The following is a 23125-nucleotide window of genomic DNA, read 5'->3' as shown; positions in this document are numbered from 1 at the left end:
GCTTAAAAACTCCAGGAAAGTTACGCTGCCTCTATTGTAGCAGGTGCTGTCAATCTCAGCAGCATGACAGGCGCTACAGGATCAAATGCACACGAGCCCATACCACGCAAGTCCCTCGGCTTCTTCTTTGCTCCTGTGCTTTGCACCAGTTTAGCTACACGGTTTTTTGTTTTTTTTACCCTAAACAGCGCCGCACCCATCTTGAAGGCAAACAGCTGCCAAGAGCAGTGGAAGTGAGGCTGGAGATTGAGCAGGAGGGACCCTTCTGTGCAAAGCTCATTGGGGATGCAGAGCGTGTTGCAAGCATTAGGCATTCGCTTCAGGTTTCACATAAATGCATCGCGTTCTCCTGGGAGGACGGGCGCTGCATTTTGCACCGGCTCATTCAACTTGAATGTTGGTGAAAGGTGAGTCCGGAGCCGGCCAAGAACAAAGGCATTTTTTTCTTCTTTTTTTTTTTTTCAAGAGACAGTAGAAAGGTTAAGTTTTCTGCAGCTAACACCGCTATTCATTGGAGTTTTGTGGTCTGAAAGCCTCGGAGCCGGGATCGCAGATTTGCTGCGTAGAGCACAATATTATAGCCGTAGGCACCAATGAAAATTCATCTCTAACTTTTCTCAATGCAGTCGCTTCAGTCCGCACGGTGGCTTCACCTGTTGTGTCCTCCCCGGCTTCGGTGAGCATAGATTACTGTGTCATAGTGGAAAGGGAGCCAAGCTGTCTTGCATGACTGCCTTTTCCAGCCCCTTTAAAAAAAAAAAAAATTTGATCTGTGCTACAGCTTTAACACTGCTAGAAATAATGACCATGAAAGACTGCACTTCAAATGCATTTGGCGCTTTCTAGACTGAACGTTTTCTCCCTAAAGAAGGAATTGGCAAGAGATTTTTTTTTTTTCACAACCATTTTCCTTCTCTGTGAATGACCATCAGCAGTAACAGAAAAAAAAATACCCTGCAAACACCCTATGCATGAACTTGACATGTTGATTCATGCTTTTTGGAGCGATGGTTGTATGACTCAAAGGCAGATGCTCCATTCTGGGCGAAGCACGGACATCATCTTGTAATCCGCACTGAACATTTTGGGACTGAACGCTACAGAGGACACAGCAAGTGAAAGGTAAGATTAAAGATATATCACTGGAATAAAAAAAATATCATTTATTTATCCAATCCTCTCTTTTTTCAGTTGCAAGTGGAGTCTTGTGCTGTGGATCTTGCTTGCTACTATAGAAAATAAAATCTTGTTATAAAAATATGGAATATTCTGGGCGATCTTTATTGTTGCAATATATTATCCTTGAAGTCAGAAATCCTTCTCCATAAAGAGGATGCTGTAGTACTGCTGCTAAGGCATGAAAAAAATGTTCTGTATTATTTAGAGTAACTAAGATAATAGTATACTAGTATGATTACTGTCGTTTGTATTGCAGTGCTGAACACAGACATATAGGAGACAGCCCCTACTCTTTGAAATTTACCATCTAGTTAAGACAGACAAGACACACAGACAAAAAGCATAGACAACACATATGCTGATCATTTAAATTACTGGGATTTTGTGTTCTCAGAAACATGGAAAAAAATGTGTCTCTTTAAAAATGCATTTTAATCTGTCAGATGGTGAAATAAAAGAAAGTTGTTCCCTGTTTAACATTCTTCCTTGGAAACGAGTTTTCCCTGCCCAGAAAGTGGGTAGTCTGCTCTGTAGCCCCTTCTAATCCTTCTCAAATCACACTGACCTGAGGTCCTGCATTACAAAAAGCAGTAGGAAGCAGGGAAGAAATGATTTTACAGGGTCATAAAGCCACTCAGTTATTGTGATGGGTTCTCCAGAGTGAATTCTCACCTGGCGAGCCTTTTCCACCTCACTCCCCGAAGAGGAAAAAGTCATTCTCCAGGAGAAAAGTTTATGAGCATGTGAAAACTGACCTGCAAATGCTGCTTAAAGTGGTATAGCAAGCCTTTTACTTACCTGGGTTTGATCTTTGTCAAAGAGAACTCAGAAGGTCTGTTCAGAGCACTGTGGTTTGCATCATGCTGTACTCAATTATATAGTACATCAGAAAGAATTTAGCTTAGAGGTTCTAAGTAACTCAGATGAGTACAACCACAATAGTTACTTTTTGCAGCCTGCTATCTGAGGCTCCTGAGATCACTGTGCATGTATGTGCCCCCCCCCCCCCATAACCAGATTTTCAGAACATGACAGGAAGTTCTAAAGGATTATGACAGGGGTTGGTTTTTTTCGATCCACACACAGATGTGCATATTTATGTACAAGTCTCAGAAAGAAGGCTCCATTAGTTTTGTCATGTAATATTATAGGAAGGAACTAGAACACAAATGTTCATATTTATTAATTTCAGTCTTTTGTTCTATTAATTTTGAGTCTATATGCAGGCAATCTGCCCATCATATCTCAGATGAATCAGCATGATAGGTCTCTATAGTGTCATTAGGATCATTAGATCTAGAAAAACAAATAGCTCTTTCCCAGTAAATCAATGTACTTGATTGAAGGTTGTGAAAGACAGTCTAATAGACCTTAGATTAAATGGGTGATTTCCCTGAATGTAGTGCTCTACTTGAATCCAGTGTTTTGCCTGAGCAATCTTTCTGTTATATCCAGGCTGGGATTCATTGGTCTATTCCTCAAGGCTGTTGCCCTAGCATGGGATGCTATCTCCTGTTTAGAAAATATACAGCTAAAGGAAAAAAAAATGAAACCATTTGACTACTTTGGTTGCAATCCAAGATGTGCCGTAGCTTCTTATTCAGTAGATACTTTGGGAGCATTATTATATTCTTCTCTGGGCAAATGTAAGAGTCTCCTTTAGATGTCCTTGGTAATGCATGGAAGGAAGTAACAGAACCATTTGGTTTTAACCATAGTTTTCTACTTTTGGATGGAGTTGAAATACAGCTATAAACATTATTAAGCTTTCTGGATCTCTGCAAAGAGATTTAAGGACAAGGTTAACAAATGACAATGTTAACTAGTTATAAATTACACTTTATCTACCTTTGAAGGATGGAAAGTCAAGTTAACCTTTTCAGTTTGGGAATCTAAGATGTATGAAGATACAGGGTGACACATTGCATAGGAAAGCTGCTTCAGAGACATGGTGTAAGATTAAAGCAAGACAGAGTGTCATGTTAATGGACAATTGTCTAAGGACTGCATTTTTCTTGGTTAGTATATTGCCACAGATATCAGACCTTCAAAACAGAGCACCAAAATTTTAAATGAGAGAAAAAAAGAAAGATGCTGTAATATTTACATACACTGCACTGTATGCGATTGAGCAGACATGGCTAATGAGGAGCAAGGGTCAAACCTACTGAATCTATTAGCATTTTTTTTAGTATGGAGTCTTTGTGGGTTGTGACATGTTTTAAAGTACCAATACAAGAGGTTGAAGTGCATGAGATTTTGAAAGCAGTGTTCTTGAAAGCTCATGTGCCCACACAATCTCCTTTGCTGGTCTTTTAAAAGCTATCACAACCAACAAAGACTCCATACTAAAACAAATGCTCCATTATTTTTTAGAATAAAATAATTTAAAAAAATATTTATTGATATAAATATGTGCATATATCTGTTAATAATTTCTAGTGTGACTGCTTTCTCTAGAAATGTTTCTGTCACTTTTTTTTTCTTTTATATAAGACCTATTGATAAGATCCTTTTGAGCTGAAGAGATTCATGGTAGAGTCACAAAGTTGCAAATGAATGTTGAATGCTGTTACATGATCAAGGAAGTTCCTACCTTTAGAAGATAATTAGTGTGTGCAAACCATTTAGAGGAACGCATTGTCAAGATGATTTAAGCTAATCATTCCAGGACATTGCAGGAGATTTCTACATGTCTGGGTTTATTGGTGTTGAATAGATGCTGCACTCTCTCTATTCTTGTCAAGTTGGTTTTCTTAAGTAGCAACGTGTGAGACTCTAAGCTGCAAGATATGAAAAGTGCTAAGTGACTCTTGTGAACAAATTGCTTATTTCTGTTGGGCTTATTATTAATGTCCCTTTAATTGAAATGGAATTGAAAGGTGGAAAGATATTTTTTTGTCCTCCTGGATTTTAGTCTCAGCCCTAGACATGTGACAGAAGCCCCTTTCCTTCTTGCACAAGGGCACTCCATGTTTCTCATTTACAAAAGTAAAGGACAACCATGCTTAAAAAGCAAGGACCAAATCAATACATAATGTTAAAAGTAAACTGTTTCCATCATGCCTTGAATAAATCATGGGAAAATAAATAGCAAACCTTAAGGGTGAAGTTTAAAAGCCCGACACGTGCCAAAAACCAGGAGATATGCAAGTCTGTCTGGCCAGCACATGCTGAGCAGATTTTAAAAGCCACCCAAGTACGCACATATCTCCCAGTACATGCACAAATAAGAAGTAGTAAAAAAAGGGGTGGGGGGTGGGCATGGCAGGGACATGGGTGTTCTGGGAGTTTAACATGAAATTTGCACATAAATACTTATGCACACAAATGCACGCCGGGGTCCCCTGCTGTGTAGCTTTGCTACTGCTTTGGATGGCGTGTAAGTAATAAAATAAGAACAAAAATCTAGTCTAGTCAGCAGGGTTTTAAAAGTTGGTGCTAACAGGGTAAAAGGGAGGCTATTTAACTAAGTAGGGTAAAGAAGTCCTATCCCTTACTTAGGCAAACTGGGAACGAACTGGAGAAACTGGTAACTGCATTGGTGCGCGTATCTACTAAAACCCCCACTTACTCAGAAGAGGCAGAATTTGTGTGCATATACACGTGTCCATATAAAATTGTGTGCCTATGTACGCGCGTACAGCCTATTTCATACCATGTGTGTATAAATGTGCGTATGTTGTAAAATGGCGACATCCTTTGGCATGAGCCAGCAAACATGCGTACATGTACGTACGCCTGCCAATATCACAGTTACCATCTCTACTTTCAAAGTCACAGAATTATTAGATTATTCAGACACTCAGCATGCCTGTTACTGAGCTCTTTTGTATCCTTTTTTGGTCTTATTTTTCAGGCTCCTCCCTTTATTTGTCCTACTAAATAATTTATATATTGACAACTTCTTTATAAATAGAGCAAACTTTCAGTGCGTCATTTAGGATCCTACATTTAAGTGAATTTTCAGTTGAACTTAAGTTCTCAGCCCCAAATGTATCCTAAATTTAAGTGTCCAAAGTTTAGGGCTGTAATACATTTGCCTAGATTTAGGCAAGATACCTAAGGGAGGTACCTAAACCTGAAAATTAAAGCTAAGTGCCAAACTTTCTTCTTCATCCTAGCTCCACCCCTTAGGTACCTAAAAAGTAGGCAACCAAATTTTAAAGAAGCTACAGAAAATTATTCCCTAAATTTAGATGCTCAGCCCTGATCAGTGTTCAAAGGGGTTGATTTAGGTGCCTAATTCCCAAAGTTAGATACCTAAGCCCTGTGGGCCTGATTTTAAAAAGCATTTACACACTTAAAACTGGGTTTTGCATGTATAAATGCACTTTACCCATGTAAATGGGCTTTTGAAAATTGCTACAATATATGCCATTGAATTGTCCAAAGGATTTAACTGAGTAAATGCAATTCAAGTGTGTAAATGGCTTTTGAAAATTGATTACAATAGTAGTCATTTACACATGTAAATCCTTTTGAAAATTACATTCATAATATTTTCATTTTATGATGAACATGACTTATGTTTAAAACTCACCATATTTGCATGCATTGTTCAGTTGCTTGTGCTGTAATCATACTTTCCAGGCACTGGCGTCATGCTTGCATGAGGTTCTTTAAAGGATTTGCGCAGCAGTGCTCCTACTGAGATTCATAACGGTGGGCGTGGTCATGCAAAGACACTAAGCACTAATTCCTCAAATGAAATAAAAAGCAAAGCAAAAGAAAAAAAAATGGATCTTAATGATTATTTTAACGGCCTTCTAAATTTTCTAAAACAGTTTTGGTAGCTGCTTTCCATTACAATAATTAAAGTTATTATACAAACTGAAGCATAGTCCCTCATAGGAGTATCAAGTTTGGGTACGTGTCATAATCTAACACAGAACGATATTGAATTGGTTCATGTGGAATATGCCATTTCGTTAATAATATCAGAATTACCCTGGACCAATTTCCAGTGTGTGTTCTGTGCAGTGCAGGATAATATGTGTAGAATACTAGTAACAGTTTTGGTACTAGAGAAAACTAAAACAGTTGTATGGTATCATATGCTTTAAAGGATCAATAAAGACATTTTAAAATATCCTGTTAGGTATGTGTGAGAAACCGGGAGCAGAAAAGTAGTCTTATGGGTTCCACTTTTGGGTGGGATGAGTTATTGGACTTGAGGAAGTGGCAAGTTTGTGGTGAGGGTTTCCAAGTGTACAGCATTACTGGGTCCATGTAGCATAGTCAGTGAAATGAACATAGGGCCGGTAACTTTCAGACATGTGAATGCACATATATATGTATATATATATGGGCTCATGGCCAGATACGTGGCAATTTTATATCCTGTGCGCATGTACGCATGCATGTTATAAAATAGCCCTGGCACACGTATGTTTGATCCTAATTTTAAGCTTGTGCACACACAGCAGTTTAAGTCGGCTTTGGGATGCACAAGTGAGGGAATTTTATAACAGATGTACATCCAGCACATGACCAGTTTCACCAATTCATCCACGAGTTTGTCCAGTCTAGAGTTAGATCTTCCAAACCCCACCGTGCTGTTTAGCCTGCACGCCCCCCAGTTAACTCAGATCCCTCAAAGATTTCATAGATGCCTGGAAATAGTATTATAAAGACTTTCACCTCCATAGCAGAAGTAACTTTGCGCTGAAATATACCTGGACATGCGTCCAGGCATGTAGCTACTTGCACGCTTATCTCTTGACCTTACCTCAGAATGCCCATTCCCTGCCCACATTCTGCTCCTTTTTTCCCCGATACTTGTGCAGGCATGTGGGTGGCTTTTAAAATTGGGTGGTCATGCACATATGTGTGTACATCTCCTGATTGTGGTGCGTTCCTGGCTTTTAAAATTCACCTTAAAAGCTAAATGAGAGCCCCTGACCCTCTCTGCATGTCCCACCACAATTAAATGGTCTGGATTGAGGAACTGCACTGCATATCCAGTGTCTACCACTAAATCCCACAATTTAATGACTACTTAATTTATAGGAAGCACATTCTAAATATGACATCAGAAGTGTTTGTAAAAGACTATGACAGACAAGGCCAGGCATAAAAGTATTGTGAATCGATGGATGAAGCCTGTTGAGATTGACAGCTATGACCATTTGAGTGGAGATTGAAAATATTTGTGAAGGTTCCATATGCAATAAAATAAGCACAGAATCTATTTAGAATACAGTAAATTGTGTTGTTTTCCAGTGATATTGCTTATTTGATTGCTCTTTCTGGCTGTATGACCATTTGTTTGTATTTATTATCATTTCTATGTTACAAACTGTGTCTAATGTAAAATCAAAGCTAAACACAGAACCAAAGGTCATCTCAAAAAGGATATAACTGCACTGGAGAAAGTGCAGAGAAGGGTGACCAAAATGATAAGGCATGGAACGGCTGCCCTATGAGGAAAAGCTAAAGAAATTAGGACTGTTCAGAAGAGACAAGTGAGGGAGGGATATGATAGAAGTCTACAAAATCATGAAAGGACTTGATGGTTGAGGGGTTAAAGGGGCACTTGGAGAGCATGGGGCCATCGCGGAGGGATTGGATCGTTTCTTTGCTTAGGTGTTTACTGGGGAGGATGCTGGGGAGATGCCCGTTCCGGTTTTCGTGCTTGGTGATTTGGATGGACTGGACCAGGTCACAGTGGGCCTGGAGGATGTGGTGGACCTGGTTGATGGGCTGAGGAGTGGTAGATCATCTGGACTGGATGGTGTACATCCCAGAGTTCTGAGGGAACTCGGAGATGAAATTTCGGATCAATTAGTAAATATTTGTGGCCTATCATTGCAATCATCCATTGTGCCTGAGGACTGGAGGGTGGCTAGTGTGACCCCCAGTGTTTGGGAGGGAAACTACGGACCGGTTAGCTTGACTTTGGTGCCAGGAAAAATGGTGGAAAATATTCTAAATATCGAGATCACGGAACATGTGGAGGGACATAGTTTGGTGGAATGGGGTCAGCATGGCTTTGCCCAGGACAAGTTTTGCCTCACGAATCTGCTTCACTTTTTTGAAGGAGTTAATGGACATGTGGATAGAGGTGAACCAGTAGATGTAGTGTGTTTGGATTTTCAGAACGCGTTTAACAAAGTTCCTCATGAGAGGCTTCTAGGAAAAGTAAAAAGTCATGGGATGGGTGGCGGTGTCCTTTCGTGGATTGCGGGCTGGTTGAAGGGTGGGAAGTTTTCTCAGTGGAGGGGAGTGGGCAGTGGAGTGCCTCAGGGATCTGTATGGGACCCGTGCTTTTTGGAATATTTGTGAATGATCTGGAGGGGAATGTGACGAGTGGGGTGATCAGATTTGCAGATGATACAAGATTGTTCAGAGTAGTTAGGTCACAGGCAGACTGTGATGAATTTTGGGGGGACCTTGTGGGACTGGAGGATTGGGCATCCATATGGCGGATGTGGTTTGATGTGGATAGGTGCAGGGTGATGTGTATGGGGAAGGATGACCTGCACTGTGGTTGCATAATGTTGTGTACCGTGTTGGGAGCTGCCACCCAGAAGGGAGATCTAGGCGTCACGGTGGATGACACATTGGAGTCGTCGGTTCAGTGCGCTGTGGCAGTCAGAAAAGCAAACAGAATGTTGGGAATTATTAGAAAGGGAATGGTGAATAAAATGAAAAATGTCATGATGCCTCTGTATCGCTCCATAGTGAGAGCACACCTTGAATGTTGTGTGCAGTTCTGGTTGCCACATTTCCAGAAAGATGTAGTTGTGATGGAGAAGGTACAGAAAAGGGTGACCAAAATGATAAAAGGGATGGAACGGCTCCCCTATGTGGAAAGGCTAGAGAGGTTGGGACTGTGCAGCTTGGAGAAGGGACAGCTGAGGGGGGGATATGATGGAGGTGTTTAAAATCATGAGAGGTCTAGAATGGGTAAATGTGAATCAGTTGTTTGCTCTTTTGTATGGTAGAGGGACTAGGGGGCACTCTTATATCCTTTTGTTCAGTTTTACTGTTACAGAAAGGATGAGGGTTACATCTGTCTACAGGGAAGATTAATTTATTTAATATTTTTGTATTCTGCAATATCCAAATGCATTTGATCAGTGCGGATAACAAAATAATTGATCACATAAAATCACAAATATGTAACAACAAGTTAAAACATTTCATAAACTCACATACACTTCAAGCAGCGTAAACATTCTTCTACAAAAAGCTTTATGATGTTTCCTAAATCTCTTGTAATCCTCATATATTCTTAATTCGGGGGCGGGGGGGAGAGGGAGGGAGGGAGGGGAGCTACACGTTGCAGATGATAAATTGTGCACTGAGAATGTACCTGCATTAGACAGCATGCAGAATTATTTGGTTCCTAAATGAATACTATATAGTAAAACCAAAAAATACCTGTCTGTAATTGAATCACTATCATTCTATCTAGGCCTTCTTCTGAAAGAGCCCTATATATTAAGAACAAGCCATCTTGTTCCTGTACTGAATGCATATGCTATCCTGCTACATAATGAGATGTGCTTCGGGATCAGATTTTGTGTCTGGCTTCGTTTCAGGCTCCCCCCCCCCCCCATGGGAATTTCATTTTTCCTGCGGTTCGGGGTTTTTTTTTTTTGGGGGGGGGGGTTCCTAGTTTTCGCTTTAGTGCACACTAACTTCCCGAGAGTGCATGTTAACGTGGCAGAATTAGTGCACATTAACTCCCCAAGCATCAGACAAGCAAGGGTGTAGAGAAATTAAGAGGTTTTTGAAAAAAAAGAGTCAAAATTAGATAATTGGATTACAGTAGAAGTTTTGGGAACTTTGGAACCCATTGTTTGATATTTTTCTTAGACTTGAGAATATTTTTCCACTGGCAGTTTTGGTGGATTTTGCCTTTGAAAATCCCAACCCACTTCAAGAGATGGTTTCAAACTCCTCTGTCTCCTACAGCAGTGTCTAACTCTCTCTCTTCTAGTGTTACCTATCCTCAGACTATTGAGCATACTCCAAGTGATCTTACACCCCGCTTGAAGCCTATTCCTCAATAAGGTGGGGTTTTGGCAAGGAGAGGATTCACTCCCACTGCCATAACTGGAAACATCTGGGGATTATATTTGACAATCATAGCCCCTACCAAATTGGAATAAGTGCTAAACATCTTAATATACTGAATTCTGACAAAACATTGACTGATACTAATGAATATTCATCCTCACAGTACCATCAGAGAACCTGATATAAAGATCCTGGCCATTCTGGCCATGTTTGGATAGAGGAATGGGCAAAAAAAGGTACAAACCCTATTCCGGTTGCTTTACTGGCAGAAATGTTGAAATAGTGTATTTTTCCCTAAGGATTTATTTTCCTACAACTTCTAGAAGGGCAAAAATCTCACAGAAGAAATCGTGCAAGAGAAACCTTTACCAAAAAAAACCCCAATGTAAATCTTGTTACTGAATCTAACATTTGGAAAAGATCAGCAAGATCCAAAAGAAGTTTTAGAGAAGTTTGTTCCCATAATGGGGGTTCCTAGACATGCCTTTTCTTTATTTAACCTGATATCACCAATTAAAATTAAGTGCATTCTTTGCACTATGGTGCTGAGTACTTCTCTTGCAGACTCATAAATTGAACAGGAATCCAAAGCTTTGCCTTTCAGAACAGGAACTATTTTGTCCAAGCTTAAAAAATGAATCTTTAGATCCAACTTGGCAAGTTATTACTACCCACAGTAACAAACATCCCATTTGTAACTCACTGAGAAGGTGGTGGGCGATCGACTTACTGGTTTTGTGTCAATGTGCTCCATTCTCAACAGTCAAGTTTCTGTTGAGATCATAGCTCTGAATCTGATCTTGTACTTATGAACTACAAAATTAGATTGAGTGGATGATGATGATAAGAACACACTCATTGTCTTTATGGACATGCATGTGGCTTTTGACACCATCAATCGTGAATTGCTCATTGATAGGCTCCAAAAGGTAGGGCTCAGGGAACAGTCCTTGAATGGTTTCTGGTTTGTCCTCTTGCTAGACTGGACCTATTAGGTAAGCTGGAGTTCTGTATTTTCTAAACTTAAACTGCTTTCTTTTGAGGTTCTTCATAGCTTGGTGATCATGCCATTCCTTTTTAACATCTATTTAGCCCCTTTGGCAACTATTATTCATGAACTTGGGTTTAGTGTACTTTCACATGTGGATGATAGCCAGGTTATCATCTGCTTAGATCCTAAAATTCTGGAGGATCTACAAAAGTTTAACAAGAGCTTGGACCATGTTGCAAAATAGTTCTTTCAGCAAAAGCTTAAGGTTAATCCACAGAAATCAGAGACAGTCTGGGTAACTGGGCAATAGATCCCTCTATGGTGAAAGAAGAAATTCCTATTAAAGAGGTAGGATGAACTCTTGGTATTAAATTTGATTCCAACCTCACCATGTCTATCAAATGTGTAAACCGCTCCTCCCAATCTGTCGAATCTCGGTGTAGTTTGGAGGATCTGTAAAGAATATCTTGCCAGGGTGTGGGAGAAAGAATAATCCCCCTCTGCTGCTGACAAGGCCTTGGGAGCCATGAGGTATTTGGCTCCTTAGCTCACAAATGTGGACCAGGGGTCATATTTGCATGTCATTAATGTTGGCTCTTAGCACATATAATAGACACCACATCAACATGCATGAACAGCTGATGTTAGTGCACTTCAGTACATTGGGCCTTTTATTTCCAGCTTCCCCAGACTGCCTTGTTGGGGTGGGGAGAAAGAGAGAGAGAGATAAAGACTTGTTTCTTGATAGATAGAGGAAGGGGGTAAAATAAGTTGCTGTAGTCATAATGAAAGTCTTTCCTTCTCAGCCCTACCATCCTTCTTTTTACCTAACTATTTTCAGAATACGGCTATAATAGATTATCACTCTAAGAAGATGACATTTTTAATCAACTGGGATGGCCGGCTGAAGAGAGTGAACATCTATACTGAGAAAATGTACAATAAAACAGCATTCTGTATGCAGGTGCCCTTGAAAGTATTTATGCATTTCCCATGTTGAAAGAGATCTGTTTGTGTCATGTCAGAAGGGACATGTTGAGGTAGGTGGAGAGATCCTATTTATTTCTCTCTAACCCTCCCCTCTCCCTCCCCCTCCACCCCCCCCCCCCCCCATATATGCACACATTGAAAATGTATTTTGATAGTAATCCAAAACACACAACTAATAAAATATGAAACCACTTGGCATTAGGGAAACCATCTTATTAAAAAGTGAAAACATTCAAAAAAATTATGTTTAGGGATGAGGATAAAGAAATCCAGGGGTAGAAAACATGGTAGTAAATGATTTCTGCCCTGCAGATTGCAGATTTTTATGTGCCTATTTTCATGTAAAGTGCAAGCTTGAGGAAATATGAGAGTCAGTATCAAATAAAACTCTAATGATTTGATTTAATTAGAGTCTAGTTAAATAATCTAGGATCATATGAATACTCCCCAGTTTCCTGCTGCAGCTCAGGGAGTAGATTCTGTGAAAAATATTTAAAAGTTCTGTGATATATTTCCATTAAATTCTATAGATTTTCATATTAAATTTCTGGGTGAGTGAAAAGGGATCTTAGTGATCGATATGGGGAAGTTAGGATAAGCGTCAAGCATATGAGAAGGAGGACTGGCATGAAGATGGGATCTCAGAAGATAGGAAGAAGGAGAAAGAAAAGATATAAAGTATGGGATGGAAAGACTAGAGATGGGAGATGAAAGGGACAGAGGATTAGGGATGGAAGAAAGGGAGGATTGGGAATAGGAGGAGGATTAGAGGGAGGAGATCAGGGACAAGGGGAGGGTGGCTCCCTCTCTCACTCACCCCTTAGATTGAAGATTCCCCATTTTTCTCCCTCTCCCATCTCAGTGATGTGCAGATCCCCTCTCCAACTCTCTATCCCTCCCCCTAGGTCACAGTCCTCTTTCTCTCACACACACACACACACACACACACATTTGTCTACAAATATGTAATCTATACCAATTCACTCTCCCTCTCTCACATATAGCCTGCCCTGGCACTAAACCTTTCTCTATAGAAGCACCCTAAGCATTCATCTTCTCTCGCATACACATGTATACCCCCATCCAGTCCTATCTCCTCTATTAATCACCTCCCTGACCCATTCCCTCTCTCACATCCTCACCCTAGCCAATCTCCCTGTGCCAAGCCAGCATGTAGGAGGAGGAAAGGGGTGGTACCTCAGTCCATATCCCCCTTCTCCTACTTTAATGGCCAGGACCAGACTTGTGTTGAATCACATGAGTCTGGGGAGGCGGGGGGAATAAAGGGGAATTGGATTCAAATGACAGCCAGACTTACAATTCAGAGAACTGATACACAGACATATGGGAAAAAGCGCAGGGCTGCTTCTTCAGCCAATTCCAAAAGCAAAGCACGTCAGGGAGCATTGTCTGAATTATCAAGAAGCTGCTCACCCTATAAAAATGTTGCTAGTGGTAATTTTGTTATGGGTTTGACAGTTGTTTGGTTTTGATTATAATTATTACTACCCTTAACATAAGGCTTGGGGGTAAGCTACTCGGAGTGGCAGTTAATACCCTTAACAAAAAACATGGAGTGGTAGTTACCCTTAACAAAACACTGTATGGAGTGGTAGTTACTAGGGATGTGCATTTTAGATGAAATAGAGAACGGCAACAAAATTGTCTATTCTATCTTGTTTCAGGAGCACCCCGAAACAAAAAAAAAAGACAACATTTCTGATAATTATTATTTTGAGTTAGTGTGCACTAATGGGACTTAGTGTAAGGTAACGAGAACTTAGTGCACGCTAGCTGAATGTTAGCGAGTACTAACTATATTTAATGTGCATTAAGTCTGAAATTAAGGAAACATGAAAAAAAAAAAACCTCCCGAACCATTTAAGAAACAAAATTAAGCACAATACTACAAAACAAAAACAACACAAAAAATAAATCTGTACACATCCCTAGTAGTTACTACATAAACCTTCTGGGAATTCTAGATGGACCATTTGGTCTTTTTCTGCCATCATTACTATGTTACTAGTGTATGGTTTTAGCCCCAATATATCAGACACGAGACTGAAAGAAATTTTAGAAATGTAAGGGCAAATCTTTAAAGGGCCGCACACATAAAAATAGGGATGTACACGTGTGCCCGGGCCATGCACGTACCACGCGCATTTTCAACAGGAACCGGCCACGTGCATAAGTCCTGATATGCGCACAAATGCCAGGCCCTGAAAAAGAGGCAGGCAGGGGGCATGGTTTGGGTGGGGAGGGATGGGGTGGGGTGAGATAGAGGCCGGCCGGGATAGCAGCCATTAGCCGCTGTTCCAGGGAAGCAAGCACTGGCAGCTGGCCAGCGTGCAGAAGTAAGCAGTGGAGCAGAAAGTAAAAAAAACAAACAAACAAAATGGGGTTAGATGAGGGGTTGGGGTGGAGAGTGCAGCAAAGGAGGAAGAGGAGGAGGACACAGCCAGAGGAATGGTCCTTTTCCTCCCTCTACTGCCAGTTTAGGAATGAGGGAGATTAATGGTTTGGACAGAGATCCCTGCCCCCTGTACTCATGCTTGGCCATGGGCCTCTGGTTTCCCATTATTCCGTGGAGTCTGACCAATTACACAACAAGGGCCAGATTTTATGGCCTTTGCTATTGAACTGCAGAAAACTGGGGACTCAGATCATATGTTATTTATAACCTGGCTAAAATAGGTAATCTTTCCATTAATAAATAGGGTACAATAAAAATAATTTGATACTATAGAAGCAGTTTTGTGAGTGTGCTAATTTTGTTGTTGAAAGTGAGCACACGTCCGTCAGGTATCAAAACTACTATATCATACATAGTCATTTCATTGTCTTTATACTGAACATCTGTATTAGAACATTTGCTACATTTTATACTACTGCAGTGCACACAGTACATTACAGGTACTCTGAGTATGTGTAAGTAGTGTTTAGGAATTTTTAATCATGGTACTTCCAACTTTATTGATTCCACAAATATAAACTATATTCAGACTAGTATTTTAATTTCAGTATTAGTTCAGATAAACTACTGTATGTATAGTATTTAATGTATTCTGAAAGTAATGAAAGCAACCCTGGGTATCATGGTGGTGGAAGAATGCATAAAACTCCTTCTCAAAGGATAATGGTCTGGTCCGAACAGTTTACTGGTAATCCCAGGTTTTATGTACTCTGGGAGCCCAGCCTTCAAGTCGATTCGTGGTACAGCATTTGTGTTGATAAGTGGATGCACAGAGATTAACGCTAGCACTTTATAAACTGTGTGGCAGGAGATACCCAGTTTTTAAAATCCCACATATTCTGCTCCTAAAATATGCATGTATGTTTCAATGTGCACATATATTTCCAATGCCATCAAGCACATACTTTCTTTGCCCATTTTATAAACATACGCGCATATTAGTTACACATGAAATAATTGCAAATTTGAAAATTCAGTCCATAGAGTCTGTTACGAGGACCTATGTGTGTGTGTATATATTTGATCATGAACCTGAATCAAGCAATGATCATGACAGGTGCTACAGCCTTAGCAGTATTGTAACTAACTGAAAATATTATTATGTTTTTACTGTATACCAGATTATGCAGAACTTATCTCTATACAGAGATACATAAGAGAGAGGCTCCTTGGAGCCTATAGGCTAGTCAGGACAGCTAGGTAGAACCCTGCCTGGTGACTTCTAGAAAAAGGCTTAAGACTTGGTTATTTAAACAAGCCTTTCCAGAAACTCACTGATTCAACATAGCAATCGTTACTGTACATTCAGCACAATGTACATAATTGCTCTTCTTGCCGTTGAGTTACTTATGCTTTGTTCTTCCTCTTCCCCCCGTTCCAGCACCCCTGTTTTATTGTAACTTCTGCTTCTCTTCGCTTTGTTAATATCTAAGGTTATTGTACCCCCGTTCCATGTAAACCGACATGATATGATTGTATCACGAATGCTGGTATAGAAAAGCACCAAATAAATAAATGTAGTGGTTCTCTCATTTCAGTGCTTTATCCTAGACTAGGGGTGCTACAGGTCCAGGGTCCCTGGTTCTTTATCCTATACTACAGTGCTTCTCTTCCAGGGCCCCTGGTGATGTCTATCATCACCTCTGTGATGACTTCACAATTAAATTCAAAACTCTCCAAGAAGTGCCAAATAGGGAAGAACAATAGCAGGGAAGCAAAAATCAGAATAATGGGAAGAAACCCGGAGGAACAAAGGGATCCCTCCATCCCCTAGTAAGAGAAAAAGGGGTAAACTGGTGGAAAAACCCACTCTAGAGTGTGTAATAGGTGTACAAATGAAATAGTCTTTACTGTAACTTAAAAAAGGATGATCCAAGCCACAATACCAAAAATAAAAAATCTCATAAAAAATATGATGGCAATGAGTATTATTGTCAATTTGTCCATCTTATGTGTTACTTCTCTTCTCACCTCCATTGCACAATTATTCATGGAGAAAAGGTTCTCACCCTGTAATGCTAAGTAATTGGAATAGGGTTCCAGCATAAGATCTATAACCAGTTAGAAGAAAATCCCCAGACACAGGAACTGCTGAGTAACAGCTCCAAATACAAAAGCATCCAAAACTCTACTTTGGTCAAACTCTTTAACTTCTTTCTCAGCTCGGAAAATTTTCAGTAGTGGTTGGTTAGCCCCTTGAGTCCTCATCTCAAAATATCACAATTTCTTCTTACCCTTGTTTCTTCAGGTCGCTCAGGAAACAAGATCCTTGCCTCCAACTCGTCGGTAGTGCGCAGTAAGGCCCGTTAATGCGCACTAATGAGCTTCGTGAAAAATCGCCGAAAAAATTTACGAACCGCGGGAAATACTGCCTCCACTCTCAAGTGGAGGCAGTGTTAAGAACAGTATTTTTTAGATTAGGTTTGTTATCAAAACTTAAGTATGTACTTGAGGAAGGAGACTTATGTACAATTGTACATTAATCCTAAACCTGATAGATTATTGCAATTCCTCGTAAACTGGACTACCTAAGAACCACGCCTTGCTGTGTAGCATTGTGAACATACAGTAAAATCCCCTACTTAAAAGAATTGCATTAGCTGCCTATAGCCTTAAGAGTACAATTTAAGGTTTCATAATGTTCTCTAAGATTATAATGAGAAGCCATCATTCTGCAGGAACTTCTTCAAGGATATGTCCCAGCTTGGTCTTTACACTCTGCAGAACAATTATTGTGGGCATTTTCAGTTGTGCATCCTTACTCATGGAATGCTCTCCCTCTAGCTTTTAATAAAGGATCACTTTGGACTTGGTTTGTTTCAGTGGTTATGGATGTGACCAGAAAAAAAAGCACTCGGTGCCAGTACTAAACAAACTGAACAGTAACCTTTTAGTTTTGGAATCCATATACTGTATGCATGCAGCCTGTTTATTGGCACTCAGAGACATGGAGTCTTAGCACATATATAGCCATAGAAGAGAAACTCACCCTGCATCCTGGAGGTTTATTTCCCACCTACCCCCCTGTTCCAGAGAATCCATGCCAGGGTTTACTGGGGCTGTGCATACCCTGATACTGAGTGTGCTCCTACCTTCATAGTTACACCCAGAAGTGGTGCTATACATGCATATGTTATGAACTTTTCAGTATGCAGCCCTATAGAAAAACAAACGTGTGACTTCAGCATACCCTGCATGGTTTACGAGTGTGCAATATACGTCCCACACGTTCACATTTCTGTAGAGGATGTTTACTGCTCTATTGGGATGTGTTGTTTACCTCATTATGAGGAGCAATCCAGATTCCACTTAATGTAATAGATGCACTTTACAGTAGTTTTATAACACCTGCTTTCAATTGTGCCAGAAAAATAACAAAAAAATGAATTCAATTACTTTATTGCTATAAAGTAGTGTGGTTACCGTGTTAGTTCACTTAATACAAGGAAATAAAGGTTAATAAATAAAAACAGATCCAACAAAAAACTATATAAAGTGATTCTTTTTTATGGGACTAACAATATATTTCTTGATTCACTGTCAGTGGGATGCCTTTTATGATTCACTCATTTTCTGGTAGCACCATCTTCTGCGCATTCTAGTCTGACCCAAGGAAGAGGGTATTAGCTATGAAAAGCTAATCAAGAAATGTATTAAGTTAGTCCAATAAAAAGGTAGCCCCTGTTCTATTTTTTTATGTGTTTTTTTTTATTTGATTTGTTAACCTTTATTTCCATATTGCTATAATAATTGCTAGGACACTTTGCCAATTTGTTGTTGTTGTTGTTTTGGAGCTTTATGTAGTTTCATTGTTGGCACATTAGTTTTTTAATTGCAGGTCCCAGCTCCTCATTCCAAGAGCGTGAGGTGACTGTATTTTTGCAGAAAGCTGCATGGGTGGGATGGTGGTAGTGTAGTCTCTTTGATGGGAGTGAAGGGAAGCTATTTTTGACGCCTTGATGTCTAAGCATTTCAGCCATGAACAAAGCTCTACATTTTTTTGTGCGAAATTCAGTCATTTGTTTTATTGATTAGGCATAACTCATTGCTCTCTAGCCTAACTAAAGTGCCGCTCTTGTTTACATCTTGGTACTCATATTTCATTCTTGTTTGGAACTAAAGTGCCAAACCATGACAAATCTGCAGTGCAGTGTGTTCCTTTGTAAGGATGGTACACAGGGATCCGGATAATTGCAAATGCCATTTATTTGCCAAAGTGGTTTGGCAAAATGACCAAGTTCAGCAGCTAGGTCCCATTGAAGTATATTAATATTGCTACTGGATGTGTGGGATTGTTTGTTTGCTTTTTTTTTTTTTTCCAGTGACATCTCAGGTCTGACTATGAGTCCCATAGCAGAAAACTTGCTTCTTATTAGACCACAGAGGTGTAGCACTGGCACATTCGGCTGAAGAGGCTTTTGTTGGCATAGGTGTTGGGCAGAACTAACTGTAATTACAGTTCTCTGTCTGCGAATGTAATGCATAATGCATACATTTTCAAAGCTGTATTGACAACCTTGTTTCAGGTTAATTAGTCACTGGAGGCTTCATTGGATAGATAGAAATGCACCTGCATAATATTGTAGAAATTCTATATTATGCTGGCAGTTAGAGTACAATGCATTGAAGGGATAGCTCAGCTTTTTGCCTTTGTTTTATTTTTTTTTTTTAACAAAAGCTGAAACAGGATAGGTTGCCTTTTTCTTGATTACATTTTGAAGACACACACAGTAGCTGATCTAATAGTAGTAGAAGTGTTGATTGCAGGATGGTGGTGATACCATCTACATAATGCCCATTGTGAATCATCCATTGACTTCCATGTCAGCCAAGATTTCTTGGTTAATAATGCTTTTGTTAAAAGATTCTAGGAGCTGAAATGTGACATTAGTAGCATTAAAGTGGCACCCTTTTCTAATAAAATACCTTTTGCTCAGCTATGTTGAACTTATCTACAGTTAAAAGATATAGTTGGATGACCTTGCATCATTGTGTGAAAAATAATGCAATATATACAATTAAAATAGTTCAATTGAATAAATTCATAATCTAATGGCTGTTTCTAAGAAATTCTGTGCAAGGATGAATGTCATTTTCATGGGGCATATCTCTATAAGAGATCAGCCAACATTTAGATAAGATTAAAGCAGCTCCATGCCAATTGAACCAGAGTCCAGCCTATCTGATTAAGCTTGCTGAAATTAATTTACTAAACTGGCTAAGAATATAATCAGTACTTCACTGACAGAAGGTAATCTACCTACTTGTTTAAAAAGCTCATTGGTCCATCTGGTACTTACAAAGTCTTCCCTGAATCCACTGGCATATAAAAGGTAGTTTCCAATATGCCTTTGCTGGCCAAACTAATTGAGAGGGTTGTTATTACTCAGCTCACATGCCTAGTCAAGAAAATGGCAGGATTAGATACATATCAGTCAAGATTCAGGGTGGGCTAAAACACCAAATATGTCTTGGTCACTATAACAAATGACTTAAGGTAGTATATGGATTGTGGTGGGGGGTGGGGATCAGCACTTTTAGTATAACTTGACCCCTCAAGTGTATATAATGTAGTCTATGATCAATGGCTGTTATACTGAATAGCTGAATTAGATATTGGGGGTTATTTATATTCCAACTTTATGCCCCACCAATGGAACGCGCTCCCCCCAGATCTAAGGCTAGAACCAAGTCATCAGGAGTTCAAAAAAAAGCTAAAAACATGGCTTTTCCGTCAAGCCTTCCCAGACATCTAATGCTACCTAATCAAGTCTTTTAACCCATATCATGGGTTATTCTCACTGTTTTATGCTATTAAGATTAAGATTTTGTCAACTGTACCTAAATTTTTGAGCTCTTTCATCTTTTGTATTTACTGTATTCACATTTCATTTACTCTATCCCTCTTTTATTTATTTTCTATATAATATTTAATTACTATATTACTATGTTTAATTGGTTATCTATTCTATTTGTTCCATCATTATTGTTATTGTTCTATTGTTACCTGTTTTATTGTTTCATTGTACCTGTTTTATTGTTCAATTGTTCTATGTAAAGCCCCCTACTCTTTGGGCATTTAAAAGTTGTATGTAAACCGGATTGATTTGTAGTTCCTACAAGAACTTCGGTCTATAAAAATTAAAAATAAATAAATACATAATAAATAAATAAATGCCACTGCAAAGTGGATTACATTCAGGGTTAAGATATTTCCCTGTCCCCAAAGGGCTCACAATCTGATAGCTAGATTTAAAAGGTGCATGTTTTATGTTAATTTCCTACTTATTCCAATGTGCACTACATTAGTGCTTTGCATAGGTATCATTTTACCACGGGGGGGGGGGGGGGGGGGGAAGAGAAAAAAGAGAAAGAGAGAGACTGAGAAAGATAGATACTATCTACAAGGCCCTTGTAGTAGTAAGCTATTTATATCTCTAGAGAGGGCCTACCTAGTAACTCGAGGTGAAGTTTAGGTGGTAGTGTAGGGGTTAGGGGGCCACTTTTACAAAGATGACATTTGTACAATGTTTTCTCACCTTTGCTCGATTGACTCTCTGCCTGGGTATCATCAAGCTAGGTTGAGAGAACATTGTACAAATCTCATCTTTGAGTTTCCTCACTCTGAATGACATCAAATCTTCACACGAGTGCACTGTTCTGTTCGAACATCTCAGTCTGCATGTAAAAGTGGCCCCTATCCCCTACACTACTACCTAAAACTCACCTTGAGTTACTAGGTGGGCCTTCTATAGTAGCATAAATAGCTGCTTATTATGATACCACCCAAGAGTTTCTCTCTCTCTCTCATTTCTGTCCCTCCCCCAGCCTAAAAAATTCACAAATTGTGTTATGGACATAATGGACAACATCACACAACTTAACACAATTGAAAAAGGTATAGTTATTTTCAGCATAATGGCTTCATGAAGCCAGCCAACTTTTTCAGAAAACCCACCCTGGACTCCTCCCCAGTCCCTCCCCTTTTAAAGATTTGCATCACACCATGCGTTATGGTGGTGCTTATCACATGAGTTAAGGCGTTTTTCGCATGCAAAAACACCATAATACAATTTGATAAATGATTCTGTAAGTTTTGTACTGGAGGCAATGGAAGGTGACATAACTTGCACAAGGTCACAAGGAACATCAATGGGATTTGAGCCCTGGCTTCCCTGGTTCATGGCCTACTGCTCTAACCACTTGGCTACTCCTCAGTTTTAAAGTGGCTAGATTGTTTTCTATCCAATTAGATCCAAACTGAAAATATTTCCACATTCAGAGCACTGAGTCAGGGAATCCCTCAGAGATCATCTTTATCTTCCCTTTGTTGAATTTGAATGTTCAACAATTGGATAACATTGTTATTCATTTTAGGTAGGGCTATAATCATCCATTTGGACTACTGGAATACCTTATATTTAGGACTCTCCGAGAGATCCTTTAAAAAACAGGCATTCACTTGGGTCAAACGTCTATACTAGTCAGATTCAGGAAATCTCATAGGGAGTGAGCCATCACGCCTCTGCTCAGAGAACTTCATTGGCTTTCAGTGCAGTAAATATATAATTCAAGTTTGTATTTGAGTAACTGAGCTGGTATCACTCGTTTAGAGACATGGGATCCAGACAGAAGTCATTACTTGATATTTCTTCTCTGCAGGTATGCAAATGCATGAGAATCAGAGACAGATTTTTGATTGCAATCCCCATTATTTGGAATAAGAACATAAATTATAGAGGGAAATTGACTGTAAGCAGGAGTAGCTGCCATTTTGAAAAATTATTAAGGGTTATTTTAGTAAAGAGGTTTTGTGTTAAGACTTATTGAAATGAGTGGCATGGTGCTTACCGGAATCTTTTATTTGTGGATAATTATATTTATTTGTGGGACTATCCAAACTGCATGTTTGGGAGTGTACTGTGAGTTGTAAGAAACATTTATTTATATAGGTTTTATGATTATCTGTAAGAAAATTAAGAAGTGCCAGGCTGGATCAGACCAAGGTCTATCAAACCCAGCATTTAACTCCGACAGTGGCCATGGCCAATTCTGGAACACCAATAACCAGCATATCACCAATATTTGATCTACTTATTGTATCTCACTCCCAGAGAAAAGTGCTGGATTTCCAAGATCTACCTGACTAATAACTGTTTATGGACTTTTACTTCAGGAACTTGTCCAATCCTCTTTTGAACCTTATTATGTCAGATGCCTTGACCACATCTTCTGGCAATAGGTCAGCAGGGGCTTGAGCTTGGTCTCGACCCAGACACGGATCCGTCTCACCAGCCTTGGTGTTCCCTGGATCTCCTCTCTGGGTTCACCGAGGTCCAAGGGCACACATCTATTCTCGAGCAGCAGCTGCTCATGGCATCTTTTGCTCCGTCTAGCCAAAACCTGCGTGCACATAACAGAGGGCTAAAGTCTCTCAAGGCCCCCCTTTCTGTAACAGC

The 23125-nt window shown here is 39.7% G+C and overlaps 1 protein-coding gene across 4 annotated transcripts in view; it reads left to right on the top strand.

Moving 5' to 3' along the window:
- FRMPD4 (FERM and PDZ domain containing 4) overlaps nucleotides 1-23125 on the top strand; it is a 1001692-nt gene that overhangs the window by 312510 nt on the left and 666057 nt on the right. For 2 of the 4 annotated variants that reach the window (XM_029604344.1, XM_029604342.1), the window contains exon 1: nucleotides 493-1122. The exons of 1 other annotated variant lie outside the window; for it this stretch is intronic. The gene's annotated coding sequence lies outside the window, so the exon portion shown is untranslated. Of the gene's footprint in view, nucleotides 1-490; nucleotides 1123-23125 lie in introns of those variants that run through there. One more of the 4 variants, XM_029604346.1, reaches the window with a different exon arrangement.

Source organism: Rhinatrema bivittatum, chromosome 5 (genome assembly GCF_901001135.1).
Source record: "Rhinatrema bivittatum chromosome 5, aRhiBiv1.1, whole genome shotgun sequence".
Lineage (NCBI taxonomy): Eukaryota > Metazoa > Chordata > Amphibia > Gymnophiona > Rhinatrematidae > Rhinatrema > Rhinatrema bivittatum.
The sequence above is the reverse complement of the archived record's forward strand: the minus strand, read 5'-3'. Positions and strand labels throughout refer to the sequence as shown.